Source organism: Gracilinanus agilis, chromosome 4 (genome assembly GCF_016433145.1).
Source record: "Gracilinanus agilis isolate LMUSP501 chromosome 4, AgileGrace, whole genome shotgun sequence".
In the NCBI taxonomy this organism is placed as follows: Eukaryota; Metazoa; Chordata; class Mammalia; order Didelphimorphia; family Didelphidae; genus Gracilinanus; species Gracilinanus agilis.
The window spans coordinates 62,486,709-62,513,701 of NC_058133.1; the positions used below are offsets into that span (position 1 = coordinate 62,486,709).

At 36.5% G+C, this 26,993-nt stretch overlaps 1 pseudogene; it reads right to left on the reverse strand.

Annotated features, from left to right (window-relative positions):
- LOC123245887 overlaps positions 1-25,861 on the reverse strand; it is a 35,067-nt pseudogene extending 9,206 nt beyond the window's left edge.
- Between the last annotated feature and the right edge of the window lie 1,132 nt (positions 25,862-26,993).

The window sequence follows — 26,993 nt, forward strand, 5'->3', positions numbered from 1 at the left end:
CTTTCTTTCTTTCTTTCTTTCTTTCTTTCTTTCTTTCTTTCTTTCTTTCTTTTTTCTTTCTTTCTTTCTAGCTGAAAGGAGATAGACATGTGGATTCTTGTTGTCTGACTCTTGTATTCGTGATATAATCATATCGTTAAAGGTAGAGACGATGTGATTGGACAGCTCAAAAATAAATCACCAAATATTTATTGAAACCCTATAATATGATAAGCTCTAAGTCAAAAACTTATGAGGATATAAAAGTAGATACTGCCCCTGCCCTTGAAGGTCAGTGTGGAAACAGAGGAGGGCCAGTCATAAAATCAGATCAAAGATAATATGTACCTTATATTTCCTCTCTTTCCCCAGGAAACACCATCAAACAGAACAGCTTGACTGTAACCATTCCATCTCTATTTCCTGGTTACTTTGTAAGAGGAGTGGGGAATGATGATCTTCATCCCTATTTCCTCTAGAGAAACCAATTTAATTCCACACTGTTTTCTACTTTCCAAAGCCTTGCCCCCTACCAGTATCAGTGCTCATGTCTGCCCAGACTCCAACCCAAAGTTACTTTTATCATTTGCCTCCTCTGTTCTAACTCACATACAGCTAATGGATTTGAAGGAAATTATGTAATGAAGCCAAAGGGGTCTACTGAGAGTTTGTGTTATAAAATCTCAACTGGACCTTTAAATTACTCCTCCCTAATTGATTTCTTATTCTCCCTCCACCCCATAGAATTTGGTAAACAGTTTTTTTTCACACACACCCCCTTTGCCTCCCATTCTCTAAACTGGAGCCCCTACCTCATATTACTAAGAAAATAGAGACCATTTACTGTAAGGCCCCTTTTCTTCATCACAAATCTCTTAGCCTGATCTCCCATTCTCTCCTTTACTCCAGTCTCTACTAGAGATATGACCTCATTTCTCCCTGTCTTCTCCAGAAGATTGTCCCCACAATCACTCCCTCATTTTTTCCCTAAGTATTTGGTTCCTTTCTAGTTGCCTAAAATATGCCCCTCTCTCCATTCTTAAAAAAAACAGTCTACAATATCATCCTAAATCTCCTTTTTATATCACAGCCCAACTCACTGAAAAAAATCTGCCTATGCTCAGTGCCTTCAGGTCTTTTTCTCTCACTTGCTTCTTGACACTTGGAATATGGTTTCTGTTCATATCACTCAATAGAAACAGATTTCTAAAAGCTAACCATAATCACCTTATAACCAAATCTGACATGAAATCAGAACTTTTTTTTCCCATTATCTTTCTCTTGGACAACTCTGAAATTGTTGACACTATTGACCCCCTTTCTTCTTTCATAGATAGTGAGGTCTTAAATATACTCCTATTTGTGGGTGATAACATGGTACATATGTAGTGATCCTCAAAACACTATGGAATATTATTGTGCCATAAGAAATGACAAACAAGTTGATCACAAAAAAATCTGGAAAGACTTATATGAAGTGATGCAAAGTGAGGTGAGCAGAACCAGGAGGATGTAGCATACGGTAACAACAATAATGTATGATGATCAACTGTGAATGACTTACCTTTTATCAACAAAGCGAGGACAAAGGAGGGCTCCAAAGGGACTCATAACAAAAAAGGCTATTTGCCACTACAAAAGGAGTAGATGAAGTCTAAATGCAGATTGAAACATATGATTCTTCATTTTATTTCTTCCACTAATTCTTTCTACTGTAAACAATATGTATCTTGTTTGACAACATGATGAATGTGGAAATATGTGTTACATGATAACATATGTACAACTATATCATATTACTTGCCTTTGGGGGGTTGGGAGGAAGAGAACATTGATAGCAAAATGTCAAGAAATAAATATTAAAATTTTATCAATATACAATTTGGAAAGAAAAAAACATGATGAAATCTCCCAGATGAGAGTAGTAATTTACTCTAAAGAGTTTAGTCTAACTGTCCATATAGGAAGACATCTAGAATGTTCATTTTCCCTGACTATATTGATTGGACATCTTGTTGACTCCAAGCATTACCCTATCTTTATGGATATAGATAGAGATTGAGATATAGTGGATAGAAAGCTGACCTCAAAGTCAAGAAAGACTTGAATTCAAGTTCTATCATGGATACATACTGTCTATGTTATCTTAGGACAATAACTTAATTTTTAAGAGCTCAAAGGAACTCTCCAAAATGATAAATCACAGAAAACATACCAACCTGCATTGGCAAGGGGAATATCTTCCCTTTGGTATTCCTTATACCAATGAGATCACAACTGTAATCATCATCTTCTCTTCTCTCTCCTCCAACAAGAGTTCTGAGATATTTTCTTGCATTATTTTGCTGAAGTAGAATGAGACACTGCCCTCATCTAGAACACCAGTGAGAGGTCAGGGCTAGAGATACAGGACAGTAGAATGAGAGTTGAAAAGGAAGTTAGATATTATCTCATCCAATCTCCCTCACTTATGGTGAAGAAGCACATCAATGGAGGTTAAGTGACTTTCTCAAGGTCACATAGACAGTAAGTATTAAAGGGAGGATTCAAGTTCTTTGACTCTGGAGTCACAATATGCCAGTCTTTCACATATCATTGATGTGGTAGGAAAAAAACAACATGAAAGTTTGGAGGCAGCTCGTTGGCTCAGTGGTTTGAGAGCCAGTCCCAGAGATAGGATGTTTTGACCTTAGACACATCCTAGCTGTGTGACCTTAGACAAATCACTTAACCTCCATTGCCTAGTTCTTACCACTCTTCTACCTTGGAACCAATTCATAGTATTGTTTCTGTGATGGAAAGGAAGGGTTTAAAGAAAAAACTATGAGAATGAAAAAGACTAGAAAATGAAAGAGTATGGAAAGAGGAAGAAAAGCTATGAACAAACTTTTAGAGGAACAGTTACTACTTTTTTTTCTTATAGAATCAGTGCTGTTAAAACCCAAAAGGAAAAGAAGGAACAAAATTGAGAGAATTAGATTAACTGGCAATATAGAACAAAAATCTCCATGTAGATAGAGAACAGACAGCATATCTAGCAGCAGCAACAGCTGGCAAGCAGGACCATGCACAAGAAGAATGAAATTCCAAATTGAAAATGAAGTAATAACATTTGTTGGGCAAAGAAATAGTGAATTATGTTATTGATAGGACACAGAAGATTAAATTTGGAAAAGGAGAGGGATGCTTTGCATCTAATTCTTCTTTTTCCCTGAGAATCATTGATATCCCACTAGAAATTGCTTCATGTTCCTTATACATAATAGCATCTCAGAATTTTAAACTTGAAAGGAGTGTTAAAGATAATTTGTTTACTCACACCCATCCCACACAGGAATCTCTCTAAAACATTCCAGAAAGTTGGTCATATAGTCTGATGTAACATTTTCACTAATGAGGTTGTCCCGTCTTGGGACCTCAGTTTCCTCATAAAATGATAGCATTGGACTGGAAGATGATATGTGAAGGCTTTTTCACTTCTTAATCCTAAAATCCTATGACGAGTGATAGAGTCCATTGTATTGTTGGAAGGCTCCAATTGTTATAAAATCCTTCCTCCTATTGAAATGAAATCCAGTTTCCTATCACTTTCAATAATTAGTCTTAGTTCTGTTTTCTGAAGCCAAAGAGAATAAGGCTAATCCCTCTTCCTAAAGACAGAAGGTGCTCAATAAAGATTTGGTTATTGATTGAATGATGTGCCATCTATTCAAATATTGAAATGATGCCCAACCTATCCAGAAAAGGACTGGACCTTAAAGGAATGTTAAAGAGACAGAATGACAGTAAGAAACAGGAAAAACATTTCAGGTGTTGGAAGTCATCATTAACAAAGGCACGGGCATGGAAGTAAGGCAAGGTGTGTACATAGATACTAAGAAAGTTGACCTGAATAGAATTAACATCAAGAGATATGGTTGGAGAGGAAGATTGATTTGATTCACAGAATAGAAAAATCTCAGAATTGAAAGTAACATCTTTCTAAAGAAGGTCCTCTTTTATAACATCCCTGACAAGTATCTCTAGTCTGATAATTGAAACAAAGTAAGTTTTTAATAAATGTGTGTGACTGACTGATTGCTCCAACCTTGGCTTGAAGATCCTCCACTAGGCTGAATCATCTATCATTTAAACTAGTCCATTCTGCTTCTGGTTGGTTCTGATTGTTAGGAATGTTCATTCACATTTAGTTTAATATCATGAACAAGCCTCCTTGAAGCTTTTACCCATTGCTCCTAGTTATTCTATCTGACACCAAGAAGAATGAGTTTAATCTCTCTTTTACATGACAGACCTTGAAATACTTTTTAAGGACAGTGATCATCCTCCCCAGCCCAAGTTTTCTCGTCTCCAGGAGGATCACTCAATTCCTTTGACAGATCCTCAAATGGCATAATCTTGATGCCTTGATCATGCTTGTTGTCTTCCTTGGGAAGCTCTCTAGTTTATCATCATCTTTTGTAAAATGTGTCACCCTTATGGGGTCTGTGAATGAAAAGCCGAGGAGTGTTTATTTTTAAAAGTTCTGATAAAGAGAAGGAAAGTATTATGGTTTCTCATTTAACAAAGGGATATATGGAAGAACAATATTAGGATTATTAAATTATCGACATTGTATGATGGATTGGGGGAGGGAGAAACTATGGTAAAAGTGAGCATGAAGAGCCTTTAAAAGTGATGCATTTGTGAGGTGATAGGATGGGGATAGAGGAATATGAAGGAAGGCCAGAAAGGGGAGTCATTATAAACCAGGATTTGGGAAAGGGAAGAAAATAAAAGCAAATATTTCCTTCAAGTATATTAAAGAAGATGCTTAATTTGTTCCATATTCGCATAAGACTGAATAAGAGAAAAATCAGCTTAAATAATAGCTGTAGAGATGTGGGGTTTACATAAGAATTTCTTGGTGTCTAGCATAATTAAATGCTACACTAACTAAAGGAGTTAAATAAAGGAGTTTGTCAATAGAAATGATTTGGAATAGGATCAATTAATGGACAAACGTTATTAAGTGCTTACACTGTGTCAGGTACTGTCTTAATTATTTATTAGGGATAAAAATACAAAAGTAAAATGGTCCTACCCTCAAGAAGCTTATATTCTTCCCCCCCAAGAATATTTTGTTACATACATATATATGTATATATATGTATCATATATATCCACTTGTCTTCTAAAATAATTTTCTAACATTGAATTTTCTTTTTCTTAGTCTCCATTTAAAATTTTTTTGGTTCAAAGATATTTTACTTACATGAAATATTACATGAATTAATTACATGAAATTATAGAGAATTGAGTCAAATTTGCTAGAATACAAGCTATTCCCAAATTGACAGTCAAAGGAAATGAACAAGCAAATTCAGATGAATAAATCAAAGCTATCAATAATTATATGAAAAAATGTTCTAAATCACTCTTGATTATATAAACACAAATTAAAACAATGCAGAGGTACCACCTTACCCCTGCCAGATTGGCCAATATGATTCTAAAAGGCGATTTGGAACTATACCCAATGGGCTCTAAAACTGTGCATACTCTTTGATCCTGTAATACCTCTTATTACATAAAATAATTACATGAAATAATAATTTTCAACATACATTTTTCAAAATTATCCATCACCATGCTTCCCTTCCCTTCTCCCACTTGGAGATGGTCAACAATTTAATCTGGGCCATACATATATCATCATGCAAAGCACACTTTCAAATTGTTCATTGTTGTAAGAACCCACTCATACAAAAGCAAAACCCAAAATAAAATGGTAAATACACTGATATGTAAGATAGTATGAAGATAGAATTAACTCTCTATCTATTTTAAGTTAATCAAATCAAGAACTTGAAGTGCCCCTACCTAGCACTTAGCTAACTATTAAGTAAAAGAGTTCACAAATCACTTACTAGAGAAAGTGCCAGTGGACCCTCCCTGCCCCTCAACTCCGCCCCCCCCTGCCTCAAGTACTAGGTAAATTGGGAGGCTATGATTGGTTCCTGGGGCTAAGTAATATTTTTTTTCTGGAAAGGGGATGGTAGGTCAAAAAAGTTTGGGAACCACTGGGCTAGACAATTCTCCACCTTCTTCCTACATTTCCCACTTTAATATCTTTACCTAGTTGTAAATAAAAGCTACTAACTGTCATTTGATAATTGGCAACCACAATCCATTTTTTTTTACTCATAAATATTTTGTCAAAATAATTTTTTACCCTTGCAATAGTATGCTTTGATGTTCACCAGAAGTCAACAGTCTATCAGAATTGTCTCATATCATTGCATTTCTGAGAGTAGCCAACTTTTCATAATGGATCATGGTACAATATTGCTGTTACTGGGTACAATATTCTCCTAGTTCTGCTTTGCTCTGCATCAGTTCATGCAGACCTTTTCAACTTTTTCTGAAATCGTCTTGCTTATCATTTCAAATAGCAAAATAGTATTTCATTGCCAATATATGCAAAAATTTGTTTAGTCATTACCCAAGTGATGGACATTCCCTAAACATCTACTTCTTTACCACCACAAAAAGAGTTGCTATAAATATTTTTGTACAAGTAGGTCCTTTTTCCTTTCTTATGATCTCTTTGAGATACATACCCAGTAGGGCTATGTTGTGGATAAAATAGGGGGGGTACACTAAAGTTAGAGGGTGATCTCCTTCCCTTGCTGAGTGAAGGAGGGGTAAAAGGTGATTGAGGTAATAGGAGAGGAATGAAAGGGATGGCTGGGTTTAGGGAGGAATGGACAAGGCAATATTAGGATGGTAAGGGTACAGGGTGAGGTGTTTAGGAGAGGCAGCTGACACAGACTAGATACACAGGCTAGAGACAAGGGATCCTGGGGGTAATAATTAAGGCTGAACCCTTTCAAGCAGGAAAGGTACTTTTACAGACACAAGGAATAGGGCCAGACAGAAGTGGTTTCAATCTGACTTGAGGGCTTTCTTGTCAGTTTTTCAAGTCCTCAGAGGAGGAATCACAAGGCTCCTCCCTGTCAGTGAAACTGAAGGGATTCAAGAGGAAGTGTTGGGCAACTACTTCCTCCCAAGATGGATGCCTCCAGTTTCCCTCAGGAAATAAAGAGAATAATTCCTTCCTCTTCACCCTTGCCTAATTTCTTCAACCCAAAGATTCTCCAGAGGGTTTGATTAGGTAACCAAGGGTTTTAATAACATTTCATGGTTGGTCTGGAAGGAGAGAGGGGTTTGGGGTTTCTGACAGCTGCTAGGGAGAAACTCAAGATGGGGGAGGGTCTCAGGAATGTGTTAGACTGAGAGAGAACCTGCTCTCTCAGCCTGGGAAGATATGGCTGCTTTCAAGGTAGAGGGTATACTAAAGGGATAGTTTGAATTCAAGGATGCCCTACTTGCCTATTGGGGAAAACTAAACCCACAAAATCTTTTCACTAAACCCAAAAGCCACCCTGCCTCCCAGAGCTCTGGGAAAAACAGGCAGGGAAATGGGAAAATAATATGGAGAAGGTCAGGGAGAGGTCCAGAGAAATTAGCTAGGTACAAAGTGTCCAAAGAAAAGGCACAGGCCAAAGCAAATCGAAAGCCAAAATAGAGTGCTGGTTGATCCTTCTTCTCTGTTCAAGCCTCAGGGACCAACTGAACTCTCTCTCAGAATTCTAAGGCTTAACTGCCAGAAGTTTTCAGTTGGCCTCCTGCAAGAGCAAAACCTCTCTTGCATCTTTTGCATTACAGCTATTACAGGATCTAAGAGTATGCACAGTTTTAGAGCCCATTGGGTGTCATTCCAAATTGCCTTTTAGAATCATATTGGCCAATCTGGCAGGGGTAAGGTGGTACCTCTGCATTGTTTTAATTTGTGTTTATATAATCAAGAGTGATTTAGAACATTTTTTCATATGATTATTGATAGCTTTGATTTCTTCATCTGAAATTGCTTGTTCATATCCTTTGACTATTTGTCAATTTGGGAATGGCCTGTATTCTAGCAAATTTGACTTAATTCTCTATAAGTCTGAGAAATTAGACCTTTATTTGAGAACTTTATTATAAACATTTTCCCAGTTTATTTCCTCTCTCATCTTGGTTACATTAGTTTTGTACAGAGGCTTTTTAATTTAATATAATCAAAATTATTCATTTCGCATCTTAAAATGCTCTCTGTCTCTTGTGTGGTCATAAATTCTTCCCTTCTCCATAGATCTGCAAGGTCAACTATTCTATTTCTCATAATTTACTTATGGTATCTCCCTTTATCTCTAAATGTTATATTCTTTTTGAACTTATCTTGGTATAGGTTGTGAAATATTAGTCTAAACCTAGTTTCTTCCATACTGTTTTCCAATTTTTCCAGCAGTTTTTGTTAAATAGTGAGTTCTTATCCCAAAAGCAGGGGTCTTTGAGTTTATCAAACACCAGGTTGCTAAGGTCATTTACTCCTGCATATTGTATATCTAATCTATTCCATTGATCCACCATCCTATTTCTTAGCCAGTACAAGACTTTTTAAGATTATTGCTTTATAGGATAATTTGAGGTCAGGGGTTGCTAAACCCACCTTCCTTCACATTTTTTCATTAATTCCATTGATATTCTTGACATTTTGTTCTTCCAGATGAATTTTGTTATTTTTTTTAATTCTATAAAATAATTACTTGGTAGTTTAATTGGTATGGCACTGAAAAGGTAAATTAATTTAGGAAGAATTGTCATTTTTATTATTTTAGCCCAGTCTACCCATGAACAATTAATATTTTTCCAATTGTTTAGATCTGATTTTATTTGATTGAAAAGTGTTTTGTAATTGTGTTCTATAATTCCCGGGTTTGTCTTGGCAAGTAGATTACCAGGTATTTTATATCGTCTAGAGTTATTTTATTTTATTTCTAAAACCCTTATCTTCTGTCTTAGAATCAATGCTGTGATGTTGGTCCTTAGGTAGAAGAGCAATAAGGACTAAGCAATGGGAGTTAAGTGACTTGTGTTAAGGTTCAAATCCTCACTACAGGCTGAGCCTGGTGCTTCCAGGCTCACTCTGGGCTTACACAGATCAGTTGTGCCTGTGTGAACTTCAATGGGCTGGGATTTAAGGCCTCACTACGATTTTGGGTTGGGGCTTGGAACTTGAAGGGGTTTGCATGGGGTTGTACTGCTGTTGGCTTAGGTAGGGTCTTAGGGTCTTGTTATTGGCTTAAGCTCAGGTTCAGAATTTGAACAGTAGATGTAGGGTGGGGGAATCTTGCAGTTGACTTGCCCTAGTACTCCTTGGTGTGACATCCTGTGGGCTGTGCTCCCTTCTCACCCCACTGAACCTTACTCCTTCTTCTTTCCTTTCAAGTTCTCATTGTTCTCTGTATGAAAGTTGATTCATTCCATCTCTTTATTGATTCTTTCACTTCAGTATTAATTTTGAGATGTTATTTTAAGGTTGTCTGGAAAGGATTCTCATGGTGTTTTGAGCTTTCCCTGATTCTACCATCTTGGCTTGACCCTCAGAAGTAGCATTCATTTTTCTGACATTTCATGATTCCAATTTTTCCCCTCTTTCCCTCTCCTCTCTCCTCCCTCTGGCAGCAAGCAATATGATATTGGTTTATACATGTGCTATCATGTAATACATAATTCCATATTTGTCATGTTGAGAAAGAAGACATTTCACATATACAAGAAAGTATTCAAGAAAAAAATGGTGTCTTTCCATTTTCTTTCAGACTCTCTTAGTTCCTTTTATGGCAATTGATAGCAGTTTCATCATGAGTCTGTCAAAGTTGTCTTACCTAGTCGAGTTGCTAATAATAATCAAGTCGATCATAGTTGATCATTATAAAATATTGATGTTAATGTGTACAAAAAGCTTACATTCTAATTGTGCTGTTCACCTACAAAGTGTCCAAATAGTCTTATGGCAATTTTAAGCTGTGAAAATATTGTTATTAAAATTGCACTGACTTACACAAAGTAAATACAAGATGATTTGGATAGAGACAGCCAAAGTGTTGAGCTAGAAAGAGTTGGCTTTGAAAACAGGAAGATCTGACTTTAAGTCTCACCTTTGATTCTTCCAGGCTATATAACCCTTGTTGGGTTACTTAACCTCTCAGTATCTAGTCCAGTGATGGTCAAACTTTTTAAAGAGGGAGCCAAAGGAAAGGAAATGCTCATCTGTCAGTCTGTTTCTAAGGCAATTCTTTTGAAGTTTCATTGTATTGTATCCTACTCATTGTATTCATCAGATTAAGAATAACTTCGTGGGGCCAGATAGAACATTTCAGGGGGCCATATTTTGCCCATCACTGCTCTAGACAATTCTCTTAAGGCTACACATTGCATAGAAAGTGTCCATCTGCATGAGTGGATGAAGTCTCCTCTTCTGGGAGTGCCCTACAACAGTGAAATCCCAAGACCATTTCCTATCTGTATCCCTATTTCTCCCAGAAATGTTGGCTTGATCAGCAATCCACTTATACAAAAATTATAATTCATAACTATAACAGGGACCCTGTTTTATTTTCATCATTTTCACAGTGAACCGTACAATGTCTTCCACGTGGTAGGTCTTTGAAGTAAATGTTTTCTGAATTTCTTAAGGGAAAGAGATGTGCTGGTCCTTCTTACTCTGTAGGATCATGGATAGCCATTGACAGATATAGAAGTCTGACCCCTGGTGGTCGTGCCAGGTATGACATGCAAACCTTCAGTGAGGGAGCCTCCCTCTAGCCAAGGCTAAGGGGGAAATTGACCAGGAAGGTGCTATGACTTCACTTTCTTCAATTTCATTGGCCAAGCCACGTGGCTTTCCTACAGCTGCTTGGCAGGATAATCTGATTTTTCTTTATTTCATGCCTGGCTAAAACCAGCATGTAACTCATTCATTCTCAGTAATGATGCAGAGAGTATAGCTCTGTAATATAGCTAGAGATCCTTTGTAGTTGCATGGTCCAAAGGGGCATCAAACCTTAATCTCTTTTTATTTTTGTCACTATTTTGGACTAATCTACTAAATTAATATGTAATAGAAAGAAATAGAGTATTTAAATTTGTACCAAATAGAGGGATACTAAGTGTGAATTTAGGGATAATCAGCAAAAACCACTACCATTTTCCACTGTAACCTACTCTAGAGTCAACCTATGCTAATGGTTCCAAAGTTTCCCTTAATCTGACACCAAAATCTCATCAGTAACTCAAGCACATTTCTTCTTCTTCCCTCTCCCTCCCTGAAGAGATAGAGAAAAGCTATTTACTCTCCTCTAAACAACAAGCAGAGGAATAGTTAACTTAGGCTCTAGTCCTCTCCAATCTGAATCATTTCAATATATTTACCATTTCTTCCATTTTCCAAGGAAGTGGGTGCCAATTCCATGCTGTAACCTTCATATATCTTCTCTCTTAGAACAGATGTAGCCCAATTGTGTATGTATAATCAAACATCTCAGACATGTAGCATTAACATTATAGATTTCAGTGCATTCAGAGTCCCCACAGTAAGCACAGGGTGTGATGAAAGATTGCATATGCCTGAATATTAAACTAGCTTTTCAAAACATCTCACATATACCAAGATGAGTGACTCAGTTTTTCTAGCAGAATTTCAATGTTTTTCATCTTCAGTGAACTTTATGTATAAAATATGTTTCTTTAATTTTGCTTGTAGTTTATGACCATATTTGTATCGGCCTGAAGAGTAGCTAAGGTCCTCAGAAAGGAAAAACAATTAGCCAACCTATAAATTAGAGATGTATTTATATTTCCATCAAAGCTGATAATTTTTCTTTTTTATTCTTTTCAAAGCTGAAAATATTTCATTTAAACTTAGAGAGCTTTATGGAAGTCATTGGTACACAGATGATACTAAAATATGCTTAAATTTTACAAGCATATCTGAATTGCATAAACACTTGGGCAAACAAATAATTAATCTTCCCGGTATGCTAGAAATTGGCCCATGATTCACAATTGTGTTAGACACTTTTCCCTGCTAAAGACATCAGCCACTAGTTCTTAGTTTGGTAGCTTCTTGGGGTTAGTAAACCATCTTAACAATTGTACTTAAAGACCTTTGGTCACGTTACTGGATGACATATACAAATATAAACATACACATATATAAAATGTATATTTACATACAACTTATTAACTCATGTGAGGATATAAATTATTAATTAATTTATTAATATTAGGTTGACAAGAATAACTAGGAAAATCTACACTGTATACCATTAGTTAAGGCTGGATTAGGATGATTACCATTTGACCTATGAGCAAAAAATAATTATCTACTTTTTTACAGCCATTCTAAAGAATTCAATTTCCCAAATATATTAGTGGGACTGAATGACTCCCTTTGACAATCTGTCTAAATTGAACATTCATTTTTCTTTTTTTTCTTCATTTCTTCATTTTTAACTTGAGTGTAGGTCAACTTAGTCTAGCAAGAATGTCAGTAGGCATATTAGTTTGAAAGTAAGGCATACACTTTCTCTTTGGAAGCCCAGGACGTTTTTATTCATAGAACTCTAAATGGAGACAGAAATAAGACCAAGATGTGTTGGAAGGGGAGAGTGTAAGCAGCTAAAAACCCTGCTGAGGGGAAAAAGGGGAAATGTCAGTTCAGTAGGCACACTGCCTTGTGTAAACACAAAGAACAGTGTCTCTGAGAGAGCCCTTTTTTATTGTCATTGGCAGAGTCCAAGATATCACCCTGGGCTGGATGCAAATGCAACTCACTAAGGGCCCACAGAGGCTTGGCATACTTGGCAGGAGCAAGCTAGGATAGTGACATTTATGCCCCTTGGACTCATTAAATTGGCACAGCTCCCCCACTGGGTCTAATCTCACCCTGCCAGTTTCAGGAGGTCACATTCAGCCCAGCTGAAAGGAATCGGCTTAAAGATAAGTAGTGAGAAGGAGGAGAGAGAAAAGGAGGAGGAAGGGGAGGAGGAGAAGGAGAAAGAAAGGGAGAGAGGGAGGGAAAAGAAAGGAGCCAGAGAGAATGAGAATGACAGAGTGATGGAGGGGCCTTAGCAAACTTGCCTTCAGCTCAAATGTTCCATGAACTACTGTTATATTTTTGGCTTCATATATTCTTTCTGGGATGAAGTTTCTCTCAAAGCAATATCTGCAAATTCCAGATACCTGAATTTCTGCTTCAGTTTTCCATCTTTACCTAACATTCTCTTGAGCAGCATTAGCTCTTTTTATTCGACCAAATATGCTGTCTGTTTATACCAAGATATTTTCTGTTCTGTAGCTATCATTCTCATTTTCTTTTTTCTTTTTTTTTTAATGGAAAAGTTGTAGTGGAAGATAAAGTATCTCTATCATTTTCAATCCATTTGAATGATATAAAGAACGGGGCAGGAGAGGTGAAGAACAATCAGATATTGCCAGATGCAGTGTTCTCGGGGATATTTTAATGTTTTATTTTATCTGTGTGCATGGAAAAATCCAAAACAAAAATGGAATCCGAATTTAAACCGGTATTAGGAAGTAGAGTGGATAAAACCTCAGAAAGAAGTGCTGTAGAAAGTCCCTCATTATTGGCTGCTATTATAAGATGAAAGAAAGGACAAAAAGATGGGTCATGCATCTATGTTTGAAAATTATTAGACTGAGATGGTACTTCAGATAGAATTAGTGGTTTTTTATCTTGACTTTTTTTTTTGCTTAAAATGATTTGGTTGCTGTACACTGGGACTAATTCAGCTCCTCAGTTGCTATGTATTACTGGAGGGGGTAGAGGTGTTATATTAAAGAAATGTTCTAATAAACCTATGTATAAGCATTAGTTTCTATAATGTATATAAGCATTATATAAATATCAGCTCTTATTATAGATTATATTATGGTTTATTTGGTTATCAAATATACCTTCAGGGGAACATGATGATCCTTTACAAATCATGCTTTAAAACACCTGCCATTAATGTCAGGTTAATATTTATAGTGTGAGATTGGCCAAAGTCAAAGTACCTTCCAGTAACCATTTCTACATATACATTGCTGATCAGCAAATATAGTGCACTTCAATCAATCATGTCTGTTGATTTCACTCTTCAGAAAATGTCTAGTACTGTTGTGAGACTAATGTTGCTTTGGAAAAATAATTCCTTGAATCTTCTACTTATTGAATCTTTTCTGGGAAGCTATTTCTGGCCGGTTTTCATGGTGTAGGTGACCATTTGGTCACCAGCTAAAAAGACAACAAGCTGATACCTAGGTGAAAGTCAGTCTTGAGGGACCACATTACTTGGATGTCAGTCACCTAGCAGCAACTCCATGACAGTGGCATAGCAACATAACCCCATGGTTGCTCTGAAAGCTCCCTTGAGGAACCTAGTAATCAAAACTCAATGTCAAATGAAATTTCTGTCAAAAATCCTCCATTTTTATTATAAATGATTAAACTATTCCCTATCTTCTTGCTTCCAAAAATATATAATCCTAAATCTTTTAACCTTTCCTTATCACCTTCCCCCTTTTCTCCCATCCTTTTAATTTTATCTTGTGGTTAGCTAAATTTACTAACTCAAAAACTAACCTCATAATAGGGGTTTCACATCTATAATTGCACATTACTGAATAGCCTTGTTTAAAAAAAAAACTTGCTAATTGGCCTCAACAGTTGTGCAATTAAGGAGACAATCTTCTATAATATGATAATATTTGGGAAATTCTCTAGTTTGTAGCTTGTGTAAATCATTGCTATAATTTAATAATACTAATACTAATTCAAGTTTCTCTGCTCATTCATTTATCCTTCATATAGCTATTAATGTGAAATTCCTAAAACTGAGGTTGGACTATTCATTCCCCTATTCAAGAAACTTTAATGAATTCTTTAATTTGTCCTTCTAAGATAGAAATATAAATTCATCTGTTTGCTATTGAAAGCCCTTCATGATTTAACTCCAGCCTAATTTTCTGTTTGTTTGGCACATTATCCACCATAAGTTCCAAAAAACTGGTGTTCTTGCTTTTATTCATATGTAATATCCAATCTCCAAGCTTTTGTATAAGCTCTCTCTACACTTGGGATGCACTTTCCCCATCATCATTGCATAGACTTCCAGATCCCTGCAAAAGCCAGTTGAAATGCCAGAAAACATAATTATATGAGGCCTTCTTTGATCTTCTTACTGTTTGCAGCACCCCCAAAAGGTACTTTGTATGTACTTTGCATATATTTATATATATATGTATGGTTTTCCCTGAGAGAATGTTAAATTCTTTCAAGCCAGGGTCTCTCTTATTTTGGTCTCCACCTCCCCCTAGATTAGCATGGTACCTTGCACATAGTAAACAATTAATAAACACTTGTTGATGGATTCTTTTTCCAGTGCATATCAATGGTTTTCTTTCTTCAAAAGTACATGATGAAAATGGTTTAAAAGGAGGAGTGGAGCTAAGAGGGTGCTCTGACCTTTCATCCTTTATTTCTCTTTAACATGGATACGCATAGACACCTTTCATCATCATCATCCCTCAGAAGTCTCATCATCCTATTTCACTAATTCTGAATTTAGGGATAGTCAGCAAAGATCACCCAACCGCTTTTCACTGTAATCCATTCTGCTTCCCATAGGAGCCCATTCTATCTTCTGTTGACTCTAATTTTTAGAAAGTTTCTCTTGCCACCAATTGGAAATCTGTACAATTTCCTGCTATTGTTTCTAGTTTAGCCTTCTGAGGCTGAACAGAGCATGTCCAATTCCTCTTTCATATGACAGGACTGAAAATATTTGAAGATGGCTATCATGTACCAAGGGGATAGAGAAGTAGTACGGTAGATAGAGCACTGGGCTCGGAATCAAGAAGATGAGTCTTCCTGAGTTTAAATCCAGCCTCAGACAATGACTAATTGTGTGACCCTGTGCAAGTCACTTAATCTCAGTCACTCTTCTGTAAAATAGAGGGAGAAGGAAATGGCAAACCACTCTATCATCTTTGCCCAGAAATCCTAAAATGGGGTCACAAAGAGTCATGCATGATTGAAATGAAACAATAACAACAAGAAATCATGTATTAACCCCCTCCCCAAGTCTTTCTAAACATGCTCAGTTCCTTCAATCAATGAAAGCTTTTGAAAGTAAAATGTGCTCTTCACATTTGGGGTACCATTGTAACTAAATTCACCCAACAAACTAAAAAACTAATATGGGGTTAAGAGAGACCAGGTTGGATCTCAGACACTTGAGTATAGTTATAGCATAAGGGATTCTCCATATCTGACATGACATTCCCTGGAGCAAATTTGTTTTATGAAACTACATTAGAAAGAAGCCACAGAAGCCACCAACTTCAGGTTAAGGTATTCTTGGCACAAACCCCAACTGACCAGAGAATCTCTCTGCCTCCTCCGAACTACAACAAAATTAATTATCTGTACCACTTACTTGGTATTTATGGTCTTTCTTGTACCATTATTTATACAATTGTTAATATTTATAGACACCCACTTTCCCCCAAAACAAATCAAATAATGTGGTTTTTTGTCAATGACTGATAGTAGATGTACTACATTTTCAGGTGGCATAAAACTGGATTGAATTGTTAACCCATTCAATGACAGAATAAGCATGCAAAAAGACTTACAGTTATAGAGATCAACAAATTATAAAGCTGATAGGATAAATCTGGCCTGCAACTGCCCTTGTATAGCTCTTGCACTAATAATGGTTTTCACATTTTAAAATAAAGTTTTATTGTATTTGAAAATGGCTATAAACCACCCACCCCCAAAACAGGCAGTATGTTAGATGGTTTGTAGTTTGCCAATCCCTGGGCAAATCCTAATAAGATGAAATTTAATAAGCATCGATGAATGGATTTACTCTTGGGTGAAAAAAAAATCTACTTCACAACAAAATTTGTCCGAAAAAGATCTGAGGGTTTTAGTGGACTGCAAACTCAATATGAGTCATCAGTTTAACATGGCAAAAAAGAATACTGATATCTTCTTCAGCTTCCTTAAGATCAGGCATAACCTGTAAGAATAGGGAGGTGACTGATTCTTTTCCTTTTCTCTTGTCTAGTCAGATCATATATCTGGGGATGTTTTTGTAAGAAATTAAATTTAGGTTTTATGTTAAATATGAAAGTTTATAATATAGAAATGGAAATAAAAATAGAAAAAGTCAAAATGGAAAAAGGTAGCTAAAGAGATAGGTTTTAACAAGCCTTCTAGCCCTTTTCTGGTGAAGTAAAGCTTAGCCCCACATGGCTTCACCACATCTGGAGGTGTCTTCAGCTAGAATTTCACCAACACAGCCTCCTCCAAAGCCAAGGCAGGAATCTCTGGAACCAATCTCTCCAGAAGCCAGGAAAGGAAGACCAGCTACTCACCCACCCAAGATGAACTACAAAGGAGAAGGCCAAAGACTATGTCCAACACCGAAGTCCAAAAGAGAAGATCCAGGAGCAGTCCTCCAAGAAGCAGTCCAAGCTCCAAGGTTGAAGATTGAAGCCAAAGATCCAAGCTGAAGGTTCCCTCAACAGGAAGTTCAGGACTTTTTATAGTCCTTTTCCCATGTCCCTTCCTGTCCCTTCCTCCACTTTATAGGAACCAATTGCAGTCCTTCAATTTTTATAGTACTGCCCAAGGGGTGGGACAGTTGCCTCTGGAGTTGTCACCCACTTTAGTAAGTGACTTGTGAACTCTCTTACTTAGTGTTAAGTAGGGAGTTTAAGTTTTTGACTGATTAAATTAAAAATTGCTGATTGATAGACAAAGAAAGTTTGAATCACTCTTCACAGGGTCAAGGGGCCACATTTTAGGAAATATGCTGAAAATTTGAAGACTATATAGGACAGAACAACTACAATGTTGATGGGCTTCAGTTCATGGCATTTAAGAATAAGTCAATGGAACTGTGGATGTTTATTCTGAAGCAAGGAAGACTTAGCAGGATATAAGACCTCTCTTCAGGTATTTGACAATATTTTACACAGAAAAGGGGGATTAGATTTCCCTACTTGACCCCAAATCTTCCAACATGTAGAATTATCCAAAAGTCAATTGGGAAAGGATAGAATTTACTGCTACGTAAAGGAGATGCTGCTTCAGGTATGGACAGGATTGGATCACCACTGAGATCTTTTCTAACCCTGAAAGTCTGTCATTTAAACTACCCATTTCATGAAGCCATAGTTTTTACTTGGCTTATGGTACTTCTCCTCTCTGACCTGCACCTGTGTTCAGAGTTGAGACATTAGATGTTGAATTATAGGTAAGAACCTTGTCATCATCATAAAATTTAGAGTTTAAAGGAACATTTATGATGTCTTGGTAGAGGCCCAGGGAGGACATAGGATGAGGAAATCCCAGTGGCTTTACAACTGCAAGGGACTTATGGTTTATAAGGAAACTAAGACCCAGAGAGGTGAGATAATTTTTCTAGTCACACAGGTAGCAAGTGGAAGAAGTAGGATTTTGAATCTAGGTCTTCTGATGCCAAATCCAGCACATATTCCATATTTTCTCAGACTGATAAGTAACCGATGTGAGATTCTAAAGACAAGTCCTCTGATTCCAAATCCAATGCTCTTTTCATTAAATCACACACACACACACACACACACACACACACACACACACACACACACACACACACACCTTTTTTCAACTCTAACTGTTCTTCAAATAGGGTGAAAATTCCATAAATATTTCTTGATTATAACAAGATTCTTGGAAGAGAAAATTAGCCTTAAGCAGCACACCTTTTGGAACATATAAAGTTGGATTTTTTTTGTTTTTTTTTTTAAGTGTCTATATCTATTGGGCTCTTTGTGATCTGGCCCCACATGTCACCAATCTTCAATGGTAATTATAATGATAAAAAGGTTGAGGGTCTGGGCCCCATCCATTTCCTTGGTTACTCAAATCCTCTAATACTTTTGGAGAAATGTGCTCTTCACCAGATTAATAATAATTTACAGTTGTATAGTTTAAGTTTCAGAAAGCTCATTGCATACATTATTTTATTTGGTTTTACAACAACCTTGTGACATCAGTACTACAGGAATCATTGTCTTAATTTCACAAATAAGGGAATTGAGGACCAAAAAGGTTAAATAAATTTCTCTTGCTCATTGATGGAGACCCAGGGATGTGCAAAAATTCATGCAGGTAGTAACTGGCAGAGGCATCATTTGAACTCTGGCCTTCTTCCACTAAAATTCTTACTCTAAATTTTCTCTTTTGAAAATATGTTTACATGTCAATACAACTTTTAATAGTCATTTTCTAACATTTTGCAATCCATAGTTCTCTCCTTTCCTTCCTCACTTCCCCTCCTCCTCGAAACAGCAATTAATATGATATGGGTTACACATTTGCTATCATGCAATACATATTTTCATGTTTCTCATGTTGAGAAAAAAGGCATATCATTTACACTAGAGAAAAATTCATGAATGAAATAAAGTGAAGAATGGCATGCCTTAATTTACATTCAGACTCCATCAGTTCCTTCTATAATGATGAATAGTTTTTTTTTTCCTTTTGAGTCTGTTGTACTTGTCCTGAACATTCCATTGCTGATCATAGTTTAGTTATACGTAGTAAAAATAGCAATAATGTATGACGATCAACTGTGAATTACTCTAAATTTCCAATGTTATGAAGGTAAGTAGGTCCCTTTAAATTCATAACAGCTGGCCCATTGGGATGGGGGTGGAGAATGTTGTCTGAAGTCTAATATAGGCAGAAGAGGCAGCTGTCTAAGCATCGATTGCCAGAAGCCACTCTTGGCTACCAAGACCAAAAGCTCCAGAGAATTCTCTTCTAACCCTTAGCTCCTTCCCTGCTGACTTTCAGATTCTATTTCAGAGTTCATGGCTATGGCATATGAACTTTGGACTCTGCTTTTATCTAACTTCACAATATTTTTATTTTGAATTTCCCAAGTGCTTTTCTCATTGTAGTCCAGTGACCCTGAGTGTGTAAAACCCCCAGCCAATATCACCTATTGTCTAGCCTGTGTACTACTATAAAAGTTATTCATTTTGGCATTTCCCTTGATCCGTGTTGGTCTTAGAATCAAGAGAGTTCTCTAAAAGTAAGACTCCTCTTCACTATGACCACTCCTTTGTATTGTCTTCACAAACTCAAATATAAGTAAAGTGAGGAGTATGGTAATGCTCTCAGTCACAAATACATCTATATCCTCATTTATACATATCCAAGTAGACCTGGGCATATGAGCAAGTGTCAGGGGATGCCAGTAAATACAGATGAGAAGAAAAGCCAGTACCCTTTCCATGTCCTCTCAGTGTCTGATGCTGCCTAAACCACTAGCTTCCACTTATTAAAGTAAATGGGTCTGGTTTGGGGGCTTTTGAAGTTTGGGTAGAGATGGGCTATGGTTGATATATCTCAGAAGAATGTTTGTTCAGTCAGATGCTGAGGAAAAGACATGTAGATCTGAGGTTCTCCTGCCTTGTCAATCATACCACAGCACTTATTGTTGCAAAGACCTTGCATAATTATGGGTCATATTGGCCTTAGTGCAAATGAATCATTTCAGTACCTAATTATTTTCCAGCATCCTCTTTTTTCTTATTGACTGGCAATGATGAAATTAACATCTTTGTAGACTGTCCCATCTCTAGGGGAGATTATAGTTATGTTCAAAGATCACTATCTTGCCAAATCAAGCTAATACTTGGTCCCTAGATTTGCTGTGCCATTTCCCCATGTCAACACAGAGGCTGTCCCAGGAACCACCCCCCCCCTTTTTAATGAAGAAAAAAGAATTAAGCAAAGCCATATTGTCTTTAAAATTTCTGCATCCATGCCTCAGCTTCTCCTCTTTTATAAAAAGGAGGGAAGGTTCCTCTGGAGTCAAGACTGATGAAGAGATTTCACCTAAATTTGGATATCATTTGATGTTGTGTTCATTGTTAAATTTTTGTCATAGTGGTGGACATTGTTCTGGTTTTCTTTACATTGATCTGCATTCATTTCTGCAAGTCTTCTATTCCTCTCAATTCTTCATGTTCATCATATTCTTGTTGCCATTATTTTGATTAAATCTGTGATTTTGCCATGTAGAGAACTCCCAAAAAGGAAAATACCAAACACTAATGTACATTAGTTCCTGTTTTGTCTGCAATTTTCCTCTTTTGGATATTTGCCCTGGAACACTGTGAGACTAAGTTAGTTTTCCAAGGTTACAGTATCATCATATGTCAGAGAGAGGACTTAAAATGCCTTCTATTGTTAAACTGGCTCTATCTGCTAAACTATGCTACCTCTCCAAAATTTATTATAATGCACAAATATTTCTTTACATATATTTACATTTTCACAGCTGAGGGGCAGCTAAGTGGTGACACAATTCCTAATTAGAGTGCAGGGTAAGGAAAAGCTGAGATCAAATCTGTCCTCAAATACATACTAACTGTGTGACCCTGTGAAAGTTACTTAACTGTTTGCCTCAGATCCCTCATCTGTAAAATGAGAGCAATAATCCCAAGGTTGATGTGAGAATCAAAGATAATTGTAAAGCACTTAGCACAGTGTTTGGCACATAGTAAAGAGTATATTAGGGTTAGTTTTTATAGCTATTAATTATTATTATTCACTTGTGATGATTTCTCCAATTTATGGGGCCCTACTTTATTTCTTTTTTCTCCTCTATTTTTTTCTGGTATCCCAAAAAGTGTTGTTATGAATATATTGACATGTGTGAGACATTTCTCTATGTTATTAGCCTCCTTGAAGTATATTTCCAGGAATGGAATGACTAGGTAAAAGAGTATGAATGATTTAGCAATCTTTCTTGCATAATTTCAAATTATTTTCCAGAATAGTTGGGCCAATTTGTAGATTTGCTAATAGCTCATGTCAAGTGCTTGTCTTCCCACACTCTTTCCAGCACTGAATATTTAAGTCTGTTAACATCCTTGAAAATGCAGTAGATGTGAAACTAAAGCTTGGAATGATTTTAATTTGTATTTCTCCTTTTATTAGTGATTTGCATCATGTTACCATTAATTATTATTTTTTCATTTTTAATCTTTTTGTTCATATTATTTTTATATTCAAAGAATGTCTCTTAATCATAGGTATTTGTGATCAATTTTCTAAACTTTACATTTTGAAGATTTCTTTCAGGGGTGTATGATGCAAGAGTATTTTTCCCATTTCACATCTTATCCTATTATGTTAGTACCTTTCATTTTGTTCCTTTAAAAGAATTAAAATAACTTAAATCCGCCATTCTGTCTTTTGTGACCACTCCCATCCTGTGATGGCTATAAATCACTCCCTCCCCAACTCCCCCCAAAAGCAACAACAGATCTTAAGACTCCAGTTCCCTATAGGATGAAATATAAAGTTGATTTGATGTCATTTAAAGGTCTCCCAAATCTGGCCCTTCTCAACCTCCCAGTCTTCTTATACTTTAGTCTTTTCTTTTCCCTCTAAAATCCAATTCCATAGTTCTCCCTGCTGTTTCTCATACATAACACCCCATCTCTCCATGAAGAATCTTTCTAATAGCTTCCTCCAATGCCTGTAATATTCTCCACTCTCACTTCCCCAGAATTTCCCTGGCTTCCTTCAAGACATAGGTCAAATCTCATCTTCATGAGGTGTTTCTTAGTCACTTTTTTGCTAGTACTTTCCCTCTGAAGTTAGTTTTCACAGATTCAGTGACAATACCCGCTTATTTACAGATTTCCCCTTTCAGAAAATGAGTTCCTTAAGGGTAATGATGCTATATTTATTTTCCTCGATTCCTTAGTACACTGCCTAGGGGAAAGAGAAGGGTAGAGTACAAGCATTTATTAAGCACCTACTGTGGATCTGGACTTTGGAGGCCCAAGGAACTCAGATTAGAAATCTATTTTGTCCCAAGCAGAAAGAAAGGAGGAGTGAAGAAGGAGCATACACCTGTGATTGTGAATAATGAGGCATTGGGACCCTATCAGCTATGGTTACTCCCAAAAGAGTGGAGTTTCTGGTTGCTGCCTCAGTGGGACAGGGACTGGCTGCTTGAAATAGTAGAAATGTCCATAGGCTCTGGTCAGAACACCTGAAGTCAATCATGGAGTGGGGCTTGAGTGGGGGACCTGAGATTACATCAGATACTGGCCTAGAAAAACTGGAATAACTAAATAGAACCAAGGTAAAACCAAACCCCCCAAAATCCTAAAACCTGAGATAACATACTTCAGGACAATATGAACTTAAAGAGTCTAGAACAAAGCCAATGATTAAATCTATTTCCCTCACCACTAAAATTTACAAAATAAATGAATAAAAATGAACAAGCAAAGAGGAAATGACTCAACTGTTGATAGCCATTATGGGTACAGAGAAGACCTCAGCTCAAACTCAGAGAACAGTTAAGTAAAAACACCTTCAAAAATAGCAACAAAATACAACAGATGTCTATAGCCTCAAAAAAAGAGCTATTGGAAGAGTTTTTAAAAGATCTCACAAGCCAAATGAGAGAGTTTGAGGAAAAATTAGAAAAAATAAAAGTAATGCGAGAAAATTATGAAAGAAAGATGAATCAAGTGGAAAAAGAAGATCCAGAAACTCACAGAAGAAAATAATTTATTAAAAATTAGAACTGAAAATGGAGAAGTGAATGATTTCCTAATATAACAAGGAATAATAAAACAAAATCAAAAGAATGAAATAATAGAAAATAATATGAAACATCTTATCACAAAAATAGCTGACCTAGAAAATAGATCAAGAAGAGACAATATAAAGATATTTAGATTCTCAGAAAGTTAAAATAAAAAAAGAGTTTAGACATCATATTCCAAGAAATCATCAGAGAAAACTTTCCAGAAATTCTAGAATCAGAGACTAGAAGAAAAATGGAAAGAATTAACCAATCACCACCTCAAAACCCCCCAAAATTAAAAAGCACAAGAACATCATTGCTTAGTTCTGAAGCTCCCAAGTTAAGGAGAAAACACTTCAAGCAACAAGAAACAAAAAGACAATTTAAATACTGTGGAGTTACAGTCAGAATAACACAAGACTGCAGCCACAATATTAAAAGAATACAGGAAATAAAACACTGCATTTCATAGAGAAAAAAGAACTGGACTACAACCAAGAATAATATCCAGCAAAGATAAGCATAATTATAAAAGGAAAAAAATGAATATTTAAGAAACTAAAGGAGTTCCAACTATTCCTGAAGAAAAACCCAGAACTCAGCAGAAAATTTGATCTTTTGGAAACATACAAAGATGAGAAAAACTAATCATAAGCAGTGCAAAAGTTCAAATTCTTTGATTTCTGTATGTGAAAATGTCATCTGTGGCTCTCTGGGAATAGCATCATTGCCTGGATATTTTGAAGGGGAGTGTATGGATGGAAGATTTAAGGTTGAGGTGAATGGAATGGAATGTAGGAGAATAGACCAGAAGGAGGTAGGGTGGAATGGCTGTCTCATATGGAGGAGGAATGAATGGAGGAAGTACCATGGAGAAAGCAAGGAAGGGAAGGGGCTCCTAGTACTACAATTCTACTCTCATCAAACCTGAGATAAAGAGAACATACGTAATTAGAAGGGTAAAAATGTTCTTAATGCCTGGAGAAACAACAGAGAAGGATGATGGGATAAGGGAGGAACTGGGAAGGGGAATACGTATCAAGAGGTAGGGAGTTAAGTTGAGGGGATAGAAAGGGACTCTTAGTTCAAGATAGGGGAGAGATATTTAGAATCAAACTCATATAAAGAAGTAGGAAGTCCACATCCAGAGAAAGAACTGTGGGAATAAAAACACAGAAGAAAAACATATGACAGATCATATAGTTTGATAGGGACATGATAGGGTTTTGATGTTAAAAGATCACTCTACTGCAAATATGAATAGCATAGAAATAGGTTTTGAATAATGATACATATATAACCCAATGGAATTGCTTGTCATCTCCAGGATGGGGGAGGGAATGGGAGGATCATGAATCATGTAACCATGGTTAAATAAAAAAAATTGAAGGGGATGTGGCAAAATTGGGACACTAATGCACAGCTGGTAGAGTTGTGAATTGGTCCAACCATTCTGAAGGGCAATTTTTAATTATGTGCAAAGGGGTTTAAAAGAATGCCTACCCTTTGAAGCAGTCACACTACTGCTACTGCTGGGTTGGTACCCTAAAGAGATAATAAGGAAAAATACATATACAAAAATATTCATAGCCATGCTCTTTGTGGAAGCAAAAAATTGGAAAATGAGGGAATGTTCTTCAATTGGGGAATAACTGAACAAATTGTGGTATCTATTGCCCCTGCTTTACTCTTTTAAATTTAGACCATGAATTTGGTCTTTTGGCATGGAGACACATAGCCTCCAAAAGATCAGTCTGGCATTGCAGTAAATACCTCATGTTAGCATGAGATGTCAACTCAAAGTCCTGGTGCATGGTGGGCCATGCAGTTAAGTTAGGGTTGGTCCTAGTCTTGCTGAGGAATTGTCCTTTTCAGATGAAGAAAGGAACTCCCCCAATAAAATCTCAACATCTGCAAAAGTTGGGTTGAAAAGGGTTGAAAAGTATCATTTCCTTGATACTTTTATATGGACTGAGGTAGAATTTGGGGAAATGGTGTCTGAGGACCTCGAGATCATTAGGGGTGAAAGTTTAATAGGATTTAACATGTAATATCCCCACCTCAGGCTGAAGAATAGTTCGATCCGCAATTGGGAGAACAGAGATGGTGGTCTCCATCTTGGTAGCCTTGTCCTCAGAGGTACTAGATTTTGAATTTGTGCCTGTGCCCAACTGGTTTGTTTCAATTATCTCCAATTGGAGAATGGTATGTTCATCTAGCTGCTTCCCCTCACGGATTTGTCTATTAGCCTCAACTAGCAGTTTAATCTGATCTTTCAATGTTTGGAGCAAGGAATCATTGTCAGTAGTGGGCTTGACCATTCCCCAAAGATGTTCACACACCCTCTTTAAAGCCCAGAGACCTTGAAAGATGGAAAACACAATTGTAGCCATGGTAGGGAGATATGAGATAAACTCAGCCAGTGTCACTGCAAGCCATTGATACAAGTCATAAATTACAAGCAATTGTAATAAATATTGAAGATTGGTTGAAAACCAGAGCTGATAAGCTCCCTGTGAAATGGTTCATAGCATCAAGCAGAAACTACTCACGATAAATGGCATCCTAGCTAAGGCCATTGCTACAGATCTTAAAAGCAAGAAAAAAACAATGGAGGTTCTTAACCTATGCTGTGTTCACCAAACTATAATGTGGGTACTATTAGGAGCAGCCAAGGGGCCTAGGCAGATGTTGATGATGGAATATTAATGGGAGGGAGTCCCAAACCATGGCTGTACGTGAATTAGATAACCTCCCGCAGCAGCAGGGTCAGGTCATCTTTAAGCCCAAGATTCTCTGCTAATAGGCCCAGGGCGTGGAACCAATCCAGCCAAGACAGTTAGAAATGTTTCCAGTAAGCAGATTGAAACTTCCTGAAACCTCAAACTGAAATGGATAAAATGGTTTGGAAAGGCTTGCTCAACTAAATTGTAATACGGATCTGTAAAAAGATACATATGTATGAAAATATTCATGGAAGTTTTGTTTGTCAATGCCAGGATAACTGGAAATAATGCAAATGCAATGAATGGGAGAAATGGAGGAATAGATTGTGATATTTGAATGTAATGGATTGTATTATGTTATTAAAAATGACAAATATTGAAATTGTAGAAAAAGTAAGGGAAATATATGAAGAAATGAAAAGAAAATAAGAATAATAAATACTCTGATTACATTTTTAAAAAACAGTCACAAAATCAAGAGAAAAAAATAACCAAGTAAAATAAATCCAAAGGGAACTCAAAAGCAGAGGATGTTTATATTAGCACACATATAAAATTTACATATTTTAAACATACTGTAAATGATGTGAAGCTGAGGTTTTGTACATAATTTTATGCATTTAAGTGTTAAATGTTTTCTGTTGATAATAAATATTAAATATATAATAAAATAAATAACTAAAGATTTTGAAAACTGCCTACCGTGTGCAAGGCACTGTACCTAGTA